Below are 1,501 nucleotides of genomic sequence, written 5' to 3'. Positions count from 1 at the left end.
ATGTGTGAGCAACAAGGGGCCGTGTATTGGAACCCAAAGATCATGGCCAAACTGCTCCTAACTGCAGAAAGGAAGAAGGATCTTGAAGGCCTGTTGGAAATACTTGTTGGAGTCCTTAGTGCTATTTGTGCTGCTTACTGCTATACTCCTAATGCGTAGCACAGTGCAGGAGTTCAATGAGTCCACCTTGAGCCTCTGCTCAGACTCCCAAGGGACAATACCCTGTGCTTCTTAGAAGCCTTATTATCTGAAGAGCTCTCTGGGGTGCCACATCAGGCCTTTGTGAGATCTTAAAAAGATTTTGTACTCACAGCCTCAGGCTTGCACTGTCATTTCCAGTCTCATGTTTTTATGCAGGTTAGCCTCATTCAGTTTGGAAGGAGACTACACAAGGACATGGATACCAGGAGGTGGTGTCATTGGAGGCCAACATGGAACCTGGCTACCACATTCCTGCTTCCATATCTCCCCACTTCTGTAACTGTCTCCCATTCCATCTTGAAATGGCAAATTTTCTCAGTGCTCAGTCGTCGGCCCAGTTCTAATACCATACTTTCTCCCTTGGTGAGCTCATCTAAGCCCATGGCCTCCATTTCTGTCTCTAACTCAAATAGATAACTACTAGATTTACAGTTCCAGACCATTATTGGGCTCCAGACTCATATGTAAGTACTTCTGCAACTCCACATGGGTGTCTTCCATGTACCTGTCAGCCAGTGTAGCCAAAGGGGAATTCATAATCCTCTCCCACCCCAAATTTTTACAGGGCTCCTTTCCTTAGTAAATATTTTCACTACCCACTGAATTTCCCATCCCAGAGATCTGGGATCATCCTTGACCCCTGCCTCTCCTAAACTTGACACTCCTAACTTATGTTTAAGCCAGTTGATTTTTACTTGTAATCATGCCTTAAAACTGCCCAAGGTACAGGTGTATCTTCTCTCCCATAGATTCCAATAGTAGCCCATTTGCTTTCCCACCCATATCCACACCCGCCTTCCTCAGTCCATTCTCCACATGCCTAGCAGAGGAAGTCTATAAAGGTGCATATCTTTTGCCACTTCTCTGCTGAAAACTTTCCTTAGGTTGAGAATCTTTAACATGACCAAGAGGCCTTGTCTGCACTGGCCCCTTGCCTGTCTCTCTACTATCACCTCACATTATTCTGCCTTCTCTGCCCCAATTACACCGACTTTTGTAGGTTCCTGGGCTCCAAGCTTCTCAGGCTCTCTGCTTTTCCTTTTGGCCTTAATAATGTTTATTTCATGCCTCCTTTTAAGTCTTCTAGAAGCCTTCCCTGATCCCAGCAATTTAGGATTGGTCCTCCTGCCACAAGCTCTCATAGCTTCCTTTCTTTCATAGCATTGCTCATAACTGTAAACACTTGTACAATTATTTGTTTAATGCCTGTTAGCTCCACGAGGGTGAGAACTTTGTTTTTCTTACTGCCATACTCCTAATACCTAGCACAGTGCAGGAATTCAATGAGTATTTGTCCCGT

This window comes from Cebus imitator, unplaced genomic scaffold (genome assembly GCF_001604975.1).
Source record: "Cebus imitator isolate Cc_AM_T3 unplaced genomic scaffold, Cebus_imitator-1.0 Scaffold137, whole genome shotgun sequence".
Lineage (NCBI taxonomy): Eukaryota > Metazoa > Chordata > Mammalia > Primates > Cebidae > Cebus > Cebus imitator.
This window is presented reverse-complemented; position numbering follows the sequence as displayed.